Source organism: Musa acuminata, chromosome BXJ2-1 (assembly GCF_036884655.1).
Source record: "Musa acuminata AAA Group cultivar baxijiao chromosome BXJ2-1, Cavendish_Baxijiao_AAA, whole genome shotgun sequence".
Taxonomy (NCBI): Eukaryota; Viridiplantae; Streptophyta; class Magnoliopsida; order Zingiberales; family Musaceae; genus Musa; species Musa acuminata.
In genome coordinates this window covers 26,164,288-26,183,411 of record NC_088338.1, presented here as the reverse complement: position 1 = coordinate 26,183,411, position 19,124 = coordinate 26,164,288, and the positions used below count along the sequence as shown (strand labels likewise).

General features: G+C 48.0%; 1 non-coding gene and 15 pseudogenes across 1 annotated transcript; all 16 read right to left on the bottom strand.

Annotated features, from left to right (window-relative positions):
• Nucleotides 1–6,280: 6,280 nt before the first annotated feature.
• LOC135604646 (5S ribosomal RNA) lies at nucleotides 6,281–6,399 on the bottom strand (annotated as a pseudogene).
• A 350-nt stretch (nucleotides 6,400–6,749) lies between these two features.
• On the bottom strand, nucleotides 6,750–6,868 carry LOC135601699 (5S ribosomal RNA; annotated as a pseudogene).
• A 350-nt stretch (nucleotides 6,869–7,218) lies between these two features.
• Nucleotides 7,219–7,337, bottom strand: LOC135603113 (5S ribosomal RNA; annotated as a pseudogene).
• Nucleotides 7,338–7,687: 350 nt separating this feature from the next.
• Nucleotides 7,688–7,806, bottom strand: LOC135604656 (5S ribosomal RNA; annotated as a pseudogene).
• A 350-nt stretch (nucleotides 7,807–8,156) lies between these two features.
• Nucleotides 8,157–8,275, bottom strand: LOC135604580 (5S ribosomal RNA; annotated as a pseudogene).
• A 350-nt stretch (nucleotides 8,276–8,625) lies between these two features.
• On the bottom strand, nucleotides 8,626–8,744 carry LOC135604012 (5S ribosomal RNA; annotated as a pseudogene).
• Nucleotides 8,745–9,094: 350 nt separating this feature from the next.
• Nucleotides 9,095–9,213, bottom strand: LOC135604413 (5S ribosomal RNA; annotated as a pseudogene).
• An 819-nt stretch (nucleotides 9,214–10,032) lies between these two features.
• Nucleotides 10,033–10,151, bottom strand: LOC135604622 (5S ribosomal RNA; annotated as a pseudogene).
• Nucleotides 10,152–10,501: 350 nt separating this feature from the next.
• Nucleotides 10,502–10,619, bottom strand: LOC135599262 (5S ribosomal RNA; annotated as a pseudogene).
• A 350-nt stretch (nucleotides 10,620–10,969) lies between these two features.
• Nucleotides 10,970–11,088, bottom strand: LOC135600400 (5S ribosomal RNA). The gene has a single exon (XR_010482722.1). It is a non-coding gene; the product is annotated as a 5S ribosomal RNA (ribosomal RNA).
• Nucleotides 11,089–11,438: 350 nt separating this feature from the next.
• LOC135602924 (5S ribosomal RNA) lies at nucleotides 11,439–11,557 on the bottom strand (annotated as a pseudogene).
• A 350-nt stretch (nucleotides 11,558–11,907) lies between these two features.
• Nucleotides 11,908–12,026, bottom strand: LOC135602923 (5S ribosomal RNA; annotated as a pseudogene).
• A 350-nt stretch (nucleotides 12,027–12,376) lies between these two features.
• LOC135603288 (5S ribosomal RNA) lies at nucleotides 12,377–12,495 on the bottom strand (annotated as a pseudogene).
• Nucleotides 12,496–12,844: 349 nt separating this feature from the next.
• Nucleotides 12,845–12,963, bottom strand: LOC135604231 (5S ribosomal RNA; annotated as a pseudogene).
• Nucleotides 12,964–13,312: 349 nt separating this feature from the next.
• Nucleotides 13,313–13,431, bottom strand: LOC135604334 (5S ribosomal RNA; annotated as a pseudogene).
• A 370-nt stretch (nucleotides 13,432–13,801) lies between these two features.
• LOC135604221 (5S ribosomal RNA) lies at nucleotides 13,802–13,920 on the bottom strand (annotated as a pseudogene).
• Between the last annotated feature and the right edge of the window lie 5,204 nt (nucleotides 13,921–19,124).

The following is a 19,124-nucleotide window of genomic DNA, read 5'->3' as shown; positions in this document are numbered from 1 at the left end:
AAACCCTAACTCCTAATATGACTCCTACTTAAGACTCTTACTTCTAACCAACTCCTAATAGGACTCCTACTCAAGACTCCTATTCCCTTACAACTCCTAATTCTTCTCTAAGAGAAAACCTCCTACATGAATGTCCCTCTCAATTAGGACTCTCCTAACTAGAGTCCTAACAGAATGTCCCTCTCAATTAGGACTCTCCTAGCTAAAGTCCTAACAGTTTTACATGAATGTCCCTCTCAATTAGGACTCTCCAAGCTAGAGTCCTAACAAACCCGCCCTCTTCAAATCAGCCTTGTCCTCGAGGCTGATGATTCATGAATTCTGGGAATTTGATCTTCAAGTCGTCATAGTTCTCCCAAGTGGCATCTTCTTTTGGTAGGTTCGCCCACTGTATTAGCACTTCATTAGTGGGTTGTCGTCGTCGAGTCACGATCCGTCGATCAATAATGGCACTTAGCTGGGTCTGGAGTTCTCTTTGGGTAGTCATATTTGGTGGGTGGCTTTGGGCTGTCTCCAAGCACCTGTTTAAAACTTCCGATTGGCTATTGGTTTGTGGGTGATATGTCGTACTCCTTTTCAATTTAGTACCCTGCATATAGAATAACTTTGTCCAAAATCTGCTATTGAAGATGCAAGTAGAATTTGTCACAAGCACAATGCGTCCCTTATAGTGTAATTCTTTTGAGTCCCAATTGTAATGAGCCATGGGGCTTGGTGCTTCCTCCAATTTTTTTATAATCTTACTAGTATCTGAATCTTCTTGCCATTCCATCTTAATATCCTGAAGGAAGTCGCTGGTCGGAAGTGAAACGGTCGAAACTTCAACTTGCTCGGGTAGTTGCGAAAGCGCATCTGCAAGAACATTCTCTTTCCCCTTTTTGTAAGTTATTTCAAAATCAAATCCAAGAAGTTTTGTTACCCATTTTTGCTGCTCGGGGGAAGATATCTTCTGTTCCAAGAGATATTTTAGGCTTTTATGGTCGGTCTTGATTTGAAAGTATCGCCTGATCAAGTACAATCTCCACCTCGTTGCTGCACGCACAATGGCGAGCATCTCCTTATCATATGTTGACATATTTTGATCGGAGGGAGATAATGCCTTGCTAGTGTATGCGAGTGGTCGACCATCTTGCATGAGAATGGCTCCAATTCTGACTCCAGATGTGTCGACCTCAATAATGAAGGGTCGGTTGAAATCTGGTAGTGTTAGCACCGGCGTCGTCGTCATAGCTGCCTTAAGTTTGTTGAAGGCAGCGGAGGCTCTGTTCAACCATTGGAAGACATTTTTTTCTAGTAAGGGAGTAAGTGGTGCACTGATCTTTCCATAGTTTTTCACGAACTTGCGGTAGTAGCCTGTTAAACCCAGAAAGCCATGTAGCAATTTTATGTTTCTCGAGGTCGGCCAGTTTTGCATTGCTCCAATTTTGAAGGGGTCCACTGCCACACCTTCCTCTGATATGATATGCCCAAGATATTCCACCTTTTGTTGAAGAAAGCAAAAATTTGTGGTTGTTGTGTGTTCAAAATGTGGTTTTCCGTATGTCTTCTTCGCATGCTCGTATTTGATGATACCCGGATCAAAGGTCCAGCTTTGTAAAGATTTGTGCTCCCTTTCATCTAGCAATTCATCTACTATTTGAATAAAGTATTTGTCCTTGATGATTATGCCATTGAGAGCTCGGTAATCAACACATATTCGCCTTGTTCCGTCATTCTTGCATACAAGTAGCACCGGCGAAGAGTAGAGGTTGCAACTTGGCCGAATAACTCCTGTTTCGAGCATCTCTTTTATAATCCTTTCTATTTCATCCTTCTGGAGATGTGGATACTGATATGGCTGAGCATTTGCTGAAGATTTTCCTGGAAGAATCATTATACAATGATCATGCCGACAGGTAAGAGGTAGGTTGCGCGGTTCGTCAAATATATTTGAAAATTCAGCAAGCAAAGGAAGTAGATTTGGATCTTCAAATTCTGTTAGCTCTCCCTTAGTTTGCTGCTCAAGTTGTACCAAAAAGCCGCTGTATGCTTTATGCAAAACATTCTCCATTTGTTGTGTACAAATCGTTGTTATGTCGCCCCCACGTTTCCCGTGCAATGTCACCTGTTTCTCCTTACTGTAAAATTTCATAATTAGTTTTATAAAATTCCAGGAAATATCACCTAATGTCATCAACCATTTAATTCTGAGCATGGCCTCATGATTGTTAAGAGGGAGAAGGAAGAAATCTGCAATTATCTCTTGGTCCTCCAGCAATAGTTTCTCCTGCAAGCGCCTATGATCACAATTCAAAATCCGTCCGTCGGCGACCTTAACATCAAACTTGCAGCGATTCTCGATAGGTAATGATATCCGAACAGCAAGCTTACTATTTAGGAAGTTAGTAGTACTGCCCGTGTCGATGAGAACAGTGATTGGTTGTTGTTTGAGAAGGCCTCCAATTTTCATCGTTTGCGGGTTTGAGTAGCTAGCTAGTGTATGTACCGTAACTTCGGTCGGTTGTGGCTCTTCTTCTGCATCTTCTTCTTCATATTCAAAGCTCTCTTTTGGATGTTCAATGACCTCTTCTTCTATCGGTTCAATCATAAGAAGTCCTCCTTTACTGCAGCGATGCTCACGGCTCCACGGCTCGTCACAATGCCAACATAACCCCTTCGCATATCGCTCCCGAAGCTCTTCTCCTGTTAACCTCTTTGGTGCAGGGACTTGGTCGACAGTAGGGGGGGCTGAGGGCTTCAATATTACTGGTTGAGGAGTGACCCTAGTCCTCCGAGCTTCATGGTTCAATTGCTCCTCTTGATGTCGTGCGAAAGAGATGGCTGCCATAAGCGTATACGGTTGTCGCGCTTTAACTTCTCCTCGGATCTCCGGCTTCAAGCCCTCAATGAAGGTCCTCAATAGCTGTTTTTGAGACCAATCATGATTTTGATTAGATAACCTTTCAAACCTGGTTTGGTACTCCTGAATGGTGGAGGTTTGTCGGATCTTTGCTAGTTGTTTGTCAATATTCTCGTAATCGGTTGGTCTGAAGCGAATCAGCAGTTCTTCTTTGAATTGTCGCCATGAAAGGACTCCATAAGTATGTTCAAACCAGTCAAACCATTGAATAGCATCCCCTTCAAGATGTATAGCTGTAATTTTCACCATAGATACATCCGCGGTTTTGTGGTACCGAAAATATCGCTCCGCATGCGAAATCCAACCAATCGGGTCTCCTTCTTCCCATCTAGGGAAGTCCACTCTCATGCATGGATAGTTGGGGTTGGTCATAGAGCTTTCCCTCTCTTGGAAGTCATCTCTTCGGGCTTGGTGTGATTGGGCAAAGCTCTCTCTTTGATATGATTTCTTCGGGCTTAGTGGTCGGCCCAATCTGAGTTCGGTAAAGAGCGTCCGAATCTTATCCTCCATTCGCGCCTCCAAGGCTTCGAATTTAGCATTGATTGCCTCCTTAGATGCCATAGTATATGGCCCCAAATCAATGATGTTAAGATCTCTCTTTTGCTGTTGGGTTAAAGGCATGTATAGGTTGAGAGAAGTGATGGTCGAAAGTGTTGGTGGATTGGTGGATGTAGGCTACGGTTTAGGCTTGTTTTGTGGCTGTTTTGGGTGCAGTTTGAGGGTGTGGTTTGGTAGAGTTTTAGGGCTCTGGATGAAAGTTTTGGATCTGTGGTAGATGATAGCAAAGGTTTGACAGAAATCCGTGGAAGTTGCAGCAAGTATGTGCTGTCTTGTAAGAGTAGAATTGTCGTCAAAGAAACAACGGTTTCTCGACGTAATTTCCACCAAAAACTTAAGAGAATTGAGGAGGGAATTGATAACAAAATCACAGTTTATATGACAGCAAGGATATCTAATTTAATCAAGAAAATTTTGGCAGTATAACAGCAAAGAAATTGGTGCAAGTTGCAATTGCAGAATTATCGTCGAAAAATTTCAGCGGGTTACGATGAAAATTTGCAGCAACATAAAATCGTTTTTAGAGATGAATTTCTTAATAGATCAATCTTAGATGGAAGCCAAGATGATATATGAGGTCTATAAGAAATTTCATTCAAAAAAGATTGCAAATAGATGGGTTAAGGCAACGATATGCAGTTGAAATTTTCTGCAGCATAGATTTTCAAGTGTAGCAGATTGGACATAAAAGATCAGTAGTTTATATTGAGAATTTTTCGATGAAACCAAAGGGAAATCTACTGTTAGGAAGTGTCAAAGATGTCATAAAAATTTCGTAGAAAATTGGATAGAAAAAGCACAGTAGCAAGATCAAACAGATGGTGCTATGCGGCTTGAATTCTGCAATTCAAGTGCAGCAGATTGGACATAAAAGATCAGTAGTTTATATTGAGAATTTTTTGATGAAACCAAAGGGAAATCCACTGTTAAGAAGTGTCAAAGATGTCATAAAAATTTCGTAGAAATTTGGATAGAAAAAGCACAGTAGCAAGATCAAACAGATGGTGATATGCGGCTGGAATTCTGCAATATATCTTTCGTCATAGAGATGAAAACTTTGTGACGAAAAGTTTATGCAGCAATATAAAAACGATTTTTTTTTTTTTTTTTTTTTTTTGGATTTTCGAATAAGGATAACTAAATTGCAGCAGCAGTAAGGTAGGAAACCAGAACCTGTTGCAATTCACGGGGAGATCAAAGGATGATCCGTGGTGGTGGAGATGATGGCGGAATTCGGTGACGATCTTTTAAGCAATTGTGGGAATTGCTTTGGATGGTTGTGGAGGGTTGATGGATGGCTGTGAAAGGGCAGCGAGATGCCAAGAACGCTGCTCTGATACCAGGTGATAGAACCCTTGCAGATTCTAAACTTGGGGTTGATCTCTTTAGGGGATCGGCCTCCTTGGAACTCTATAGGGGTTCCTCCCTCCAAGTTGCTACTCAAAGGCTGCAGAAAAGATTCATCTATTGCTTGAGAAAAGAGGAGGAATACATGGCTATTTATAGGGCTTCTAAACCCTAACTCCTAATATGACTCCTACTTAAGACTCTTACTTCTAACCAACTCCTAATAGGACTCCTACTCAAGACTCCTATTCCCTTACAACTCCTAATTCTTCTCTAAGAGAAAACCTCCTACATGAATGTCCCTCTCAATTAGGACTCTCCTAACTAGAGTCCTAACAGAATGTCCCTCTCAATTAGGACTCTCCTAGCTAAAGTCCTAACAGTTTTACATGAATGTCCCTCTCAATTAGGACTCTCCAAGCTAGAGTCCTAACAGGTACTAAATTGAAAAGGAGTATAGCATATCACCCAAAATCCGATGGCTAGACGGAAGTTTTAAATAGGTGCTTGAAGACAGCCCAAAGCCACCCACCAAATATGACTACCCAAAGAGAACTCCAGACCCTGCCAAGTGCCACTGTTGATCGACGGATCATGACTCGACGATGACGACCCACTAATGAATTGCTAACACAGTGGGCGAACCTACCAATAGAAGATGCCACTTGGGAGAACTATGATCACTTGAAGATCAAATTCCCAGAATTCACGAATCATCAGCCTCGAGGACAAGGCTGATTTGAAGAGGGCGGGTCTGTTAGGACTCTAGCTTGGAGAGTCCTAATTGAGAGGGACATTCATGTAAAACTGTTAGGACTCTAGCTAGGAGAGTCCTAATTGAGAGGGACATTCTGTTAGGACTCTAGCTAGGAGAGTCCTAATTGAGAGGGGCATTCATGTAGGAGGTTTTTTCTTATAGAAGAATTAGGAGTTGTAAGGGAATAGGAGTCTTGAGTAGGAGTCCTATTAGGAGTTGGTTAGAAGTAAGAGTCTTAAGTAGGAGTCCTATTAGGAGTTAGGGTTTAGAAGCTCTATAAATAGCCATGTATTCCTCCTCTTTTCTCAAGCAATAGATGAATATTTTCTGCAGCCTTTGAGCAGCAACTTGGAGGGAGGAACCCCTATAGAGTTCCAAGGAGGCCGATCCCCTAAAGAGATCAACCCCAAGTTTAGAATCTGCAAGGGTTCTAACAGCCCGTCACGAAACCGTCGGCGCTTTCTCGAACGTTCACGAAATCCCTATTGCAAGCTCTCTCCAAGCCCTAGCCCGACGACTGCGTATCGGTCATGGCAAGCGCGTGCTGAAACCATCGGCACTTTCTAGAACGATCTAGGAATCGCTTTTGCGACCCCAATCCGAAAAGCTCTCTTCGAGCCCCTCGATATTGACTGCGTAACGGTCAAAGCAAATTTCCAGCCCCAAAACAAAGGTCTCGGAGCTCTACGGGAGATGTTTCGTATCTTGGGATGCAAAACGGAGTGCAACATGAGGACTTCCCAAGGGGTCACCCTTCGTAGTAATACTCTGGCCCAAGCACGCTTAACTTCGGTGTTTTGATGGGATCTGGTGATTTAGTGCTGCCATTATCGCACCCGTTTCGCGAGCTTCGTCCCTCGCCTATGTGCACGTCACGATCGGCGCATCAACGTCCGGAGCCTCTTGCCCGTCACGAAACCGTCGGCGCTTTCTCGAACGTTCACGAAATCCCTATTGCAAGCTCTCTCCGAGCCCTAGCCCGACGACTGCGTATCCGTCACGGTAAGCGCGTGCCGAAACCATCGGCACTTTCTAGAACGATCTAGGAATTGTTATTGCGACCCCAATTCGGAAAGCTCTCTCCGAGCCCCTCGATACTGACTGCGTAGCGGTCACAGTAAATTTCCAGCCCCAAAACAAACGTCTCGGAGCTCTATGGGGGATGTTTCGTATCCCGGGATGCAAAAAGGAGTGCAACACGAGGACTTCCCAAGGGGTCACCCATCGTAGTACTACTCTGGCCCAAGCACGCTTAACTTCGGTGTTTTGATGGGATCCGGTGATTTAGTGCTGCCATTATCGCACCCGTTTCGCAAGCTTCGTCCCTCGCCTATGTGCACGTCGCGGTCGGCGCATCAATGTCCGGAGCCTCTTGCCCGTCACGAAACCGTCGGCGCTTTCTCGAACGTTCACGAAATCCCTATTGCAAGCTCTCTCCGAGCCCTAGCCCGACGACTGCGTATCGGTCACGACAAGCGCGTGCCAAAACCATCGGCAGTTTCTAGAACGATCTCGGAATCGCTATTGCGACCCCAATCCGGAAAGCTCTCTTTGAGCCCCTCGATACTGACAGCGTAGCGGTCACATCAAATTTCCAGCCCCAAAACAATCATCTCGGAGCTCTACGGGAGATGTTTCGTATACCGGGATGCAAAAAGGAGTGCAACATGAGGACTTCCCAGGGGGTCACCCATCGTAGTACTACTCTGGCCCGAGCACGCTTAACTTCGGTGTTTTGATGGGATCCGGTGATTTAGTGCTGCCATTATCGCACCCGTTTAGCGAGCTTCGTCCCTCGCCTATGTGAACGTCACGGTCGGTGCAACAACGTCCGGAGCCTCTTGCCCGTCACGAAACCATCGGCGCTTTCTCGAACGTTCACGAAATCCCTATTGCAAGCTCTCTCCGAGCCCTAGCCCGACGACTGCGTATCGGTCACGGCAAGCGCGTGACGAAACCATCGGCACTTTCTAGAACGATCTAGGAATCGCTATTGCGACCCCAATCCGGAAAGCTCTCTTCGAGCCCCTCGATACTGAATGCGTAGCAGTCAAAGCAAATTTCCAGCCCCAAAACAAACGTCTCGGAGCTCTACGGGAGATGTTTCGTATCCCGGGATGCAAAAAGGAGTGCAAAACGAGGACTTCCCAAGGGGTCACCCATCGTAGTAATACTCTGGCCCAAGCACTCTTAACTTCGTTGTTTTGATGGGATCCGGTGATTTAGTGCTGCCATTATCGCACCTGTTTCGCGAGCTTCGTCCCTCGCCTATGTGCACGTCGCGGTCGGCGCATCAACGTCCGGAGACTCTTGCCAGTCACAAAACCGTCGTCGGTTTCTCGAACGTTCACGAAATCCCTATTGCAAGCTCTCTCCTAGCCCTAGCCCGACGACTGCATATCGGTCACGGCAAGCGCATGCCGAAACCATCGGCACTTTCTAGAACGATCTAGGAATCGCTATTGCGACCCCAATCCGGAAAGCTCTCTTCGAGCCCCTCGATATTGATTGCGTAACGGTCAAAGCAAATTTCCAGCCCCAAAATAAACATCTCGGAGCTCTACGGGAGATGTTTCGTATCCCGGGATGCAAAAAGGAGTGCAACACGAGGACTTCCCAAGGGGTCACCCATCGTAGTAATACTCTGGCCTAAGCACGCTTAACTTCGGTGTTTTGATGGGATCCAATGATTTAGTGCTGCCATTATCGCACCCGTTTCGCGAGCTTCGTCCCTCGCCTATGTGCACGTCGCGATCGGGGCATCAACGTCCGGAGCCTCTTCCCCGTAACGAAACCGTCGGCGCTTTCTCGAACGTTCACGAAATCCCTATTGCAAGCTCTCTCCGAGCCCTAGCCCGACGACTGCGTATCCGTCACGGCAAGCGCGTGCCGAAACCATCGGCACTTTCTAGAACGATCTAGGAATCGCTATTGCGACCCCAATCCGGATAGCTCTCTTCGAGCCCCTCGATACTGACTGCGTAGCGGTCAAAGCAAATTTCCAGCCCCAAAACAAACGTCTCGGAGCTCTACGGGAGATGTTTCGTATCCCGGGATGCAAAAAGGAGTGCAACACGAGGACTTCCCAAGGGGTCACCCATCGTAGTAATACTCTGGCCCAAGCAGGCTTAACTTCGGTGTTTTGATGGGATCCGGTGATTTAGTGCTGCCATTATCGCACCCGTTTCGCGAGCTTCGTCCCTCGCCTATGTGCACGTCGCGGTCGGCGCATCAACGTCCGGAGACTCTTGCCAGTCACGAAACCGTCGTCGCTTTCTCGAACGTTCACGAAATCCCTATTGCAAGCTCTCTCCTAGCCCTATCCCGACGACTGCGTATCGGTCACGGCAAGCGCATGCCGAAACCATCGGCACTTTCTAGAACGATCTAGGAATCGCTATTGCGACCCCAATCCGGAAAGCTCTCTTCGAGCCCCTCGATATTGATTGCGTAACGGTCAAAGCAAATTTCCAGCCCCAAAACAAACGTCTCAGAGCTCTACGGGAGATGTTTCGTATCCCGGGATGCAAAAAGGAGTGGAACACGAGGACTTCCCAAGGGGTCACCCATCGTAGTAATACTCTGGCCCAAGCACGCTTAACTTCGGTGTTTTGATGGGATCCAGTGATTTAGTGCTGCCATTATCGCACCCGTTTCGCGAGCTTCGTCCCTCGGCTATGTGCACGTCGCGATCGGCGCATCAACGTCCGGAGCCTCTTCCCCGTCACGAAACCGTCGGCGCTTTCTCGAACGTTCACGAAATCCCTATTGCAAGCTCTCTCCGAGCCCTAGCCCGACGACTGCGTATCCGTCACGGCAAGCGCGTGCCGAAATCATCGGCACTTTCTAGAACGATCTAGGAATTGTTATTTTGACCCCAATCCGGAAAGCTCTCTCCGAGCCCCTCGATACTGACTGCGTAGCGGTCACAGCAAATTTCCAGCCCCAAAACAAACGTCTCGGAGCTCTATGGGGGATGTTTCGTATCTCGGGATGCAAAAAGGAGTGCAACACGAGGACTACCCAGGGGGTCACCCATCGTAGTAATACTCTGGCCCAAGCACGCTAAAAATCGGTGTTTTGATGGGATCCGGTGATTTAGTGCTACCATTATCGCAGCCATTTGGCGAGCTTCGTCCCTCGCCTATGTGCACGTCGCGGTCGGCGCATTAACGTCCGGAGCCTCTTGCCCGTCACGAAACCGTCGTCGCTTTCTCGAACGTTCACAAAATCCCTATTGCAAGCTCTCTCCTAGCCCTAGCCCGACGACTGCGTATCGGTCACGGCAAGCGCGTGCCGAAACCATCGGCACTTTCTAGAACGATCTCGGAATCGCTATTGCGACCCCAATCCGGAAAGCTATCTCGGAGCCCCTCGATACTGACTGCGTAGCGGTCATAGCAAATTTCCAGCCCCAAAACAATCGTCTCGGAGCTCTACGGGAGATGTTTCGTATCCCGGGATGCAAAAAGGAGTGCAACACGAAGACTTCCCAGGGGGTCACCCATCGTAGTAATACTCTGGCCCAAGCACGCTAAACTTCGGTGTTTTGATGGGATCCGGTGATTTAGTGCAACCATTATCGCACCCATTTCGCGAGCTTCGTCCCTCGCCTATGTGCACGTCGCGGTCGGCGCATCAACGTCCGGAGCCTCTTGCCCGTCACGAAACCGTCGTCGCTTTCTCGAACGTTCACGAAATCCCTATTGCAAGCTCTCTCCTAGCCCTAGCCCGACGACAGCGTATCGGTCACGGCAAGCGCGTGTCGAAACCATTGGCACTTTCTAGAACGATCTCGGAATCGCTATTGCGACCCAAATCCGGAAAGCTCTCTCGGAGCCCCTCGATACTGACAGCGTAGCGGTCACAGCAAATTTCCAGCCCCAAAACAATCGTCTCGGAGCTCTACGGGAGATGTTTCGTATCCCGGGATGCAAAAAGGAGTGCAACACGAGGACTTCCCAGGGGGTCACCCATCGTAGTACTACTCTGGCCCAAGCACGTAAACTTCGGTGTTTTGATGGGATCCGGTGATTTAGTGTTGCCATTATCGCACCCGTTTCGCGAGCTTCGTCCCTCGCCTATGTGCACGTCGAGGTCGGCGCATCAACGTCCGGAGCCTCTTGCCCGTCACGAAAACGTCGGCGCTTTCTCGAACGTTCACGAAATCCCTATTGCAAGCTCTCTCCGAGCCCTAGCCCGACGACTGCGTATCGGTCACGGCAAGCGCGTGACGAAACCATCGGCACTTTCTAGAACGATCTAGGAATCTCTATTGCGACCCCAATCCGGAAAGCTCTCTTCGAGCCCCTCGATACTGACAGCGTAGCGGTCACAGCAAATTTCCAACCCCAAAACAATCGTCTCGGAGCTCTACGGGAGATGTTTCATATCCCGGGATGCAAAAAGGAGTGCAACACGAGGACTTCCCAGGGGGTCACCCATCGTAGTACTACTCTGACCCAAGCACGCTTAACTTCGGAGTTTTGATGGGATCCGGTGATTTAGTGCTGGCATTTTCGCACCCGTTTCGCGTGCTTCGTCCCTCACCTATGTGCACGTCGCAGTCGGCGTATCAACGTCCGGAGCCTCTTGCCCGTCACGAAACCGTCGACGCTTTCTCGAACGTTCACGAAATCCCTATTGCAAGCTCTCTCCGAGCCCTAGCCCGACGACTGCGTATCGGTCACGGCAAGCGCGTGACGAAACCATCGGCACTTTCTAGAACGATCTAAGAATCGCTATTGCGACCCCAATCCGGAAAGCTCTCTTCGAGCCTCTCGATACTGACTACGTAGCGGTCAAAGCAAATTTCCAGCCCCAAAACAAACGTCTCGGAGCTCTACGGGAGATGTTTTGTATCCCGGGATGCAAAAAGGAGTGCAACACGAGGACTTCCCAAGGGGTCACCCATCGTAGTAATACTCTGGCCCAAGCACGCTTAACTTCGGTGTTTTGATGGGATCCGGTGATTTAGTGCTGCCATTATCGCACCCGTTTCGCGAGCTTCGTCCCTCGCCTATGTGCACGTCGCGGTCGGCGCATCAACGTCCGGAGCCTCTTGCCCGTCACGAAACCGTCAGCGCTTTCTCGAACGTTCACGAAATCCCTATTGCAAGCTCTCTCCGAGCCCTAGCCCGACGACTGCGTATCGGTCACGGCAAGCGCGTGCCGAAACCATCGGCACATTCTAGAACGATCTCGGAATCGCTATTGCGACCCCAATCCGGAAAGCTATCTCGGAGCCCCTCGATACTGACTGCGTAGCGGTCACAGCAAATTTCCAGCCCCAAAACAAACGTCTCGGAGCTCTATGTGGGATGTTTCGTATCTCGGGATGCAAAAAGGAGTGCAACACGAGGACTTCCCAAGGGGTCACCCATCGTAGTAATACTCTGGCCCAAGCACGCTTAACTTCGGTGTTTTGATGGGATCCGGTGATTTAGTGCTGCCATTATCGCACCCGTTTCGTGAGCTTCGTCCCTCGCCTATGTGCACGTCGCGGTCGGCGCATCAACGTCCAGAGCCTCTTGCCCGTCACGAAACCGTTGTCGCTTTCTCGAATGTTCACGAAATCCCTATTGCAAGCCCTCTCCGAGCCCTAGCCCGACGACTGTGTATCGGTCACGGCAAGCACGAGCCGAAACCATCGGCACTTTCTAGAACGATCTCGGAATCGCTATTGCGACCCCAATCCGGAAAGCTCTCTCCGAGCCCCTCGATACTGACTACGTAGCAGTCACAGCAAATTTCCAGCCCCAAAACAATCGTCTCGGAGCTCTACGGGAGATGTTTCGTATCCCGGGATGCAAAAAGGAGTGCAACACGAGGACTTCCCAGGGGGTCACCCATTGTAGTACTACTCTGGCCCAAGCACGCTAAACTTCGGTGTTTTGATGGGATCCGGTGATTTAGTGCTGCCATTATCGCACCCGTTTCGCGAGCTTCGTCCCTCGCCTATGTGCACGTCGCGGTCGGCGCATCAACGTCCGGAGCCTCTTGCCCGTCACGAAATCGTCGTCGCTTCTCGAACGTTCACGAAATCCCTATTGCAAGCTCTCTCCTAGCCCTAGCCCGACGACTGCGTATCGGTCACGGCAAGCGCGTGCCGAAACCATCGGCACTTTCTAGAACGATCTCGGAATCGCTATTGCGACCCCAATCAGGAAAGCTATCTCGGAGCCCCTCGATACTGACTGCGTAGCGGTCACAGCAAATTTCCAGCCCCAAAACAATCGTCTCGGAGCTCTACGGGAGATGTTTCGTATCCCGGGATGCAAAAAGGAGTGCCACACGAGGACATCCCAGGGGGTCACCCATCGTAGTACTACTCTGGCCCAAGCACGCTTAACTTCGGTGTTTTGATGGGATCCGGTGATTTAGTGCTACCATTATCGCACCCGTTTCGCGAGCTTCGTCCCTCGCCTATGTGCACGTCGCGGTCGGCGCATCAACGTCCGGAGCCTCTTGCCCATTACAAAACCGTCGTCGCTTCTCGAACGTTCACGAAATCCCTATTGCAAGCTCTCTCGTAGCCCTAGCCCGACGACTGCGTATCGGTCACGGCAAGCGCGTGCCGAAACCATCGGCACTTTCTAGAACGATCTCGGAATCGCTGTTGCGACCCCAATCCGGAAAGCTATCTCGGAGCCCCTCGATACTGACTGCGTAGCGGTCACAGCAAATTTTCAGCCCAAAAACAATCGTCTCGGAGCTCTACGGGAGATGTTTCGTATCCCGTGATGCAAAAAGGAGTGCAACACGAGGACTTCCCAGGGGGTCACCCATCGTGGTAATACTCTGGCCCAAGCACGCTAAACTTCGGTGTTTTGATGGGATCCGGTGATTTAGTGCTACCATTATCGCACCCGTTTCGCGAGCTTCGTCCCTCGCCTATGTGCACATCGCGGTCGGCGCATCAACGTCCGGAGCCTCTTGCAAGCTCCGGCGCATCAACGCCCGTCACGAAACCGTCGTCGCTTTCTCGAACGTTCACGAAATCCCTATTGCAAGCTCTCTCCTAGCCCTAGCCCGACGACTGCGTATCGGTCATGGCAAGCGCGTGCCGAAACCATCGGCACTTTCTAGAACGATCTCGGAATCGCTATTGCGACCCCAATCCGGAAAGCTCTCTCCGAGCCCCTCGATACTGACTGCGTAGCGGTCACAGCAAATTTCCAGCCACAAAACAATCGTCTCGGAGCTCTACGGGAGATGTTTCGTATCCCGGGATGCAAAAAGGAGTGCAACACGAGGACTTTCCAGGGGGTCACCCATCGTAGTACTACTCTGGCCCAAGCACGCTAAACTTCGGTGTTTTGATGGGATCCGGTGATTTAGTGCTGCCATTATTGCACCAGTTTCGCGAGCTTCATCCCTCGCCTATGTGCACGTCGCGGTCGGCGCATCAACGTCCGGAGCCTCTTGCCCGTCACGAAACCATCGGCGCTTTCTCGAACGTTCACGAAATCCCTATTGCAAGCTCTCTCCGAGCCCTAGCCCGACGACTGCGTATCGGTCACGGCAAGCTCGTGCCGAAACCATCGGCACTTTCTAGAACGATCTCGGAATCGCTATTGCGACCCCAATCCGGAAAGCTATCTTGGAGCCCCTCGATACTGACTGCATAGCGGTCACAGCAAATTTCCAGCCCCAAAACAATCGTCTCGGAGCTCTACGGGAGATGTTTCTGATAAGACCCTAAAGTCTTATTGTAGGCTCTGATACCAAATGATAAGACCCTAAAATCTTATCGTAGGCTCTGATACCAAATGATAAGACCCTAAGATCTTATCGTAGAAGAAATGGAAGAAATGAAAATGCTCTGATAGAAATGGGGATGATAATGATCACTTCGAGGGGATCGGCCCTTGGGTCGCAACAACTGCAATCACATCAACGCAATCGTCTTCTAACCTCGGCACTCTCACCTCACGTAGCGATAGAAACAGGGCAGCTCCTCTTCCTCCAACGCAGCGATCGCAGCATTGCCCTTGGCGTCCACCTCCTCGGCAACTCCGCATCGACATTATTGATGCCCTTGACCGACACCAAAAACAGGAGTTGAGATTACATATTTGCAGTCTTACGCAATGACCATTGATAACTCGGTGAAAGCACAAATGGAAGCATTGGAAATCAGAATTGAGAACCGACTGCAAGAAACACTAAATGATTTCAAAAAGAGCCTACTGGAGAGCCTTAGTAAATTTCAACAAGGTGGGAGCTCAAGTACTATGTTGCACAGATCTGAAAATACAGGAAAAGGGCCCCAAGATTATGACACAAATTACTCACACATGAAGATGGAATTTCCGAGATGGAAAGATGGAGATCCGACCAATTGGATCTCTAAGGCAGAAAAGTTTTTTCATCTTTACAGAACCCCAGAAGAATCCAAGGTAGAAGTGGCCTCAATCCAACTCGAGGGAGATGCACTCCAGTGGTACGATTGGTATGAAACTTTCTACGGAGTTCCTTCGTGGGAGCAGTTCAAAAGAGGGCTTCTTGTTCGCTTTGGCCCATCTGAATATGAGAATGTTGATTGCCAGCTCGCCAAAATTCGTCAGACTTTTTTTTTTTGGTAAGTAAAAGTAAATTGATTATGTGTAAAGATTCTACAAATAGCTTTATCTATACAAGTCATAGACAAAGCCAATTAACTCATAGAGTGCGAATGCAATAGTTATGACTACACATGCTGTAGACTATAACTACCTGTGGGTACATTATTTGACATCATTCCCAAGATCTTTAGCTAATAGCAAAATTAAATTTGATAAAAATATCTTTTTCTCTTCGGGTGAAGTGCTCGATTTTGAGATCATGCTCCATACAGGATCTTGAGTCTCTAATAATCTCTTTCAAGAGCTGAGCATTGTTTGTGTGTTGACATTCAAAGATTCTATTACATCTCTCCTTCCACATCCACCAAATAGCGCATCTGAAAGTAACCTTTGCCAGTTGTGTAAGTGGCCCTTTTCTTGAGAAACATTGCATAAGGTCGCCTAGTTCTTGGTGCAAGTTTGGTTGCGGCAGTCTATTGAGTTCAAATCGCTGGAGAATCTCCTTCCATATCCATTTTGTATAATTACAAGCAAAATAAAGGTGGTCAACAGTTTCTTCTTGTTGCAAACAAAGGGAGCATCGGTTAACATGATAGATACCTCTTCTTTTCATATTGTCTATTGTAGGTAGTTTATTGAGAAGGGCCTGCCATGTACATAAGGAGTGTCTTTGTGATCCCGGTCGATCCCATGTCCAATTGCTTGGGACCCACTTGTTATTTCTTTGTCTAATTTGATTCCATACGGATGTGGCACTAAATTTGCCATTGTCATGAGGCCAAATAAGTATATCTGAAGAGTTGTTCCTGATTGGAATAGCTATGATAGTCGGCCAAAGTGATAACATTTCGGGAGAAATAGGATTAGGGAGACACCAGGTACCGTTAGCAATGAACTCGGAAACCTTCCAATCTTTGGGAGCCCCAAGATCCTTTCGTATTCTGTCGCCATATAATTGAAATATACTCTTCCCATTCACCCAAGGATCGTACCACATATTAGTACTAGTTCCAGAAGAGATTGCATAAGAAATGTGTTTGATTAGCCAATTCCTTGCCTTTAAAATTCCTTTCCAAGCTGAAGAGTGGTATGTTCTTGTTGAAATTTCCCAGATTGATTCATTTGAAAGATACCTAGCAGAAACCCATTGTGACCATAAGGAACATTTGTTTTGCAAAAGATCCCACAATTGTTGTACCAGGCATGCTTGATTCCAATCTCTAGTATTTCTCAAGTTTAGCCCCCCTTCATCTTTCGGTTTGCAAATGCTATCCCAATTTACCATATGCATTGCCTTATCATTTATGCCATTCCAGAAGAAGTTCATTAATAACCGTTCAATATCTTGGGCGACCACTGTAGCGGCGACCACTGTAGCGGCGGCCAGATCTAGGGCGACCACTGTAGCGGCGACCACTGTAGCGGCGACCAGATCTAGGGCGACCACTGTAGCGGCGACGACACTGTAGCGGCGGCCAGATCTCCCTAGGGCGATCTGACTCCTGCAGCGGCGACGACACTGTAGCGGCGACCAGATCTAGGGCGACCACTGTAGCGGCGACGACACTGTAGCGGCGAACATATCTAGGGCGACCACTGTAGCGGCGGCCAGATCTCCCTAGGGCGATCTGACTCCTGCAGCGTCGGCTTTCTCCCACGGGAGACAGGCGACGACACTGTAGCGGCGGCGACGACACTGTAGCAGCGACAGTACTGTAGCGGCGACGACACTGTAGCGGCGACGAGATCTCCCTAGGGCGATCTGACTCCTGCAGCGTTGGCTTTCTCCCACGGGCGACGATACTATAGCAACGATCTGATCTCCCTTACTGTAGTGGTGATCGGATCTCCTGCAGCGTCGGCTTCTCCCCAAGGGCGACGATACTATAGCGGCGACCAGATCTCCCTAGGGCGACGGTACTGTAGCGGCGATCTTATAGCCGCGACGGTGGTTTTTTCCTATGGAGATGATTTTATAGCCGCGACCAGAAGAGGGATCAAACATGGCAGCGACGGCCCCTAGGGCTGGCGATGGTGGCGGGAGAGTTGATACGATGGTAAGACTCCCTACCGTTACCCCTCAATTGGCTCCCCCTCCATATCCTCTCCAGAGAGAAACTCCTTCGACGAAACAGCATCGAAGTAGATCGCGCTCTAGATCGCGGCAGCCTGCCCTCATTTCCAGTGACCCTAGGCCTTGGACTAGCCTCTTCAAGGCTCCGGTTGGAAGTCCGGATCTAAGCTTGGAATTCTTTACTCCAGAAGTTCAGGCTGATAAGAAGATTGCTGTATACGAGACTGCTGATTCAGCAGAGCTTATTGAGACATGGTCTATGGCGATTGTTGGCTATGTGGTAGGTCTCAAAACATCTTATTTCCCACTATCCTCATTTATCAAAACTCGATGGGGAATATCGTCATTTGATCTTCATATGCTGGAGAACGGATTCTTTGTTTGCAAGCTATACTCTGAAGATGATTTACAACGAGTCCTCGAAGGATTCTGGACTATTCGCGGTCATCCAATGATTCTACGACGCTGGTCTCCTGATGTCCGTTTGGAGTTAGATAGCCTACAGTCTATTCCATTATGGGTATCCTTTCAAGGTCTTCCTCTACATCTTTGGAGTCGACGTTTTATTGCAAAGTTATGCAGCACTCTGGGACAGCCACTCTACATCGACAAAGCAACAGCTGCTCAGACGAGATTAGCATTTGCACGAGCATGTGTACTGGTTTCTTCTGACGAAGATCTTCCAAATGAGGTTTTCTATCGTGATCTTGACGGGAACACTCGGAAGGTACATGTCTCATATTCTTGGAAGCCACAACGATGTCAGCATTGCTTATCTTTTGGTCATGCAAATGGAGCTTGTCAGCAAACTCCAAAACAAATCACAAAGGTCTATCGACCACGTCAAGCGCCTCCGCAACAAAGCGAGTCTTCTCTAATGGCAGTAGCACCGATGGTGGCGAAGACTATTGAGCATTCCGACTCACAAGGACAGCACCGCGGACAGAAGGACAAATCCAAAATTATATCTCTTCCTATAATGTCGGAGCCTTCCACAACAGAGGTTTCCCTTGGTACTAGTGGACAGGAGAAACATAAGTCAGGAACTTCATCTCTTCCAATATCATTGGATCCGTCCACAATAACTCAACAAACTCAGGCCCAAACAAATCTCGCCAGCAAGGATATTCTTCCTCAACAAACTCAAGCCACAACAAACATCGCCAACAAGGATATTCTGTCTCAACAAACTCATGCCCCAACAAACCTCTCTAGCCAAGCTACTCCAACAAGTACTATCCAGGAAATTGTGCTGCAACAATCTTATCGTGCTTCAACAAACCCTGCCAATCAAGACCACATGATTCAAGGTATTTTAAAGTTTAAAAATCTGCAAGCTGTAGATGAAGTGGATAAATATAGAAATAAAGTCATAAAAGGTAAGGATATTGTGCGGGAGGAAAATACAAAACCGAAGGATAAGAAAAAGGATGGTACAGTCCATCCAAAGTCATAGGATGAATACCTTGCCACCTTTTCATTTCTTTATTACTGATGAAGATAACATGTTGGAATGTTCGCGGACTTAATAAGCCGGAAAAATGTCGGGAGCTCAATAGAATAATCAAGTCTGCCGCATGTGATATTGTTATTCTAGTAGAAACGAAAATTAAACAATCGCGCGTTCAAGCTCAAAAGAATTTAATATGGCCGGACGCAGAACTGTTTACCAATGACTCAAATGAAACTTTTGGTAGAATATGGGTCTTATGGCATCCTAACTCTATTAATGCTTGGTTTATTTCTGCTACTGATCAATTCATTCAACTTAAGGTAGAGGACAAAAAGAATGGCTGTCAATTCAATTTCATTGGTATATATGCTTCAAATAGTATGCAAGAAAGAAATACTCTTTGGTCTGACCTGACTAATATTGCAAATGGCTGTCTCAATGTACCTTGGATTGTTCTTGGAGACTTTAAT